The 350-nt window shown below is 29.7% G+C and overlaps 1 protein-coding gene across 1 annotated transcript in view; it reads left to right on the plus strand.

The window, feature by feature from the left end:
- Positions 1–350, plus strand: part of LOC108748876 (leucine-rich repeat-containing protein 24-like) — a 132,588-nt gene that overhangs the window by 82,882 nt on the left and 49,356 nt on the right. The window lies entirely within an intron of this gene.

Below are 350 nucleotides of genomic sequence, written 5' to 3' on the forward strand. Positions count from 1 at the left end.
TGGCTGAAGTGCTTACTAACAGCGATATAAACAAAGGCTCGATTTCAATCGAAAACGGTGAGCTATTCCGAGAGACTCATTCTGATCGAAATCGGGAAGTCGAATTCGCGGTATCATCTGATTGATGTGGAAGATTAAGCCGCGCCGTGTATGTCAATATATCTCTATGCGATAGTTTTGTCGTGGAATGTGAAGATAAGAAATAAATCACCAATTCCCCTCTGAATAATCTCTTTTTCTTTATTAAATCTAAAATATACAATATATATATGATATAATATAAATATATAATAATATTATAAAATTTAATTACAATTTAATATTTTCATTTTAAAAAGTGTATAAAAAAT

Source organism: Trachymyrmex septentrionalis, unplaced genomic scaffold (genome assembly GCF_001594115.1).
Source record: "Trachymyrmex septentrionalis isolate Tsep2-gDNA-1 unplaced genomic scaffold, Tsep1.0 scaffold25, whole genome shotgun sequence".
Taxonomy (NCBI): Eukaryota; Metazoa; Arthropoda; class Insecta; order Hymenoptera; family Formicidae; genus Trachymyrmex; species Trachymyrmex septentrionalis.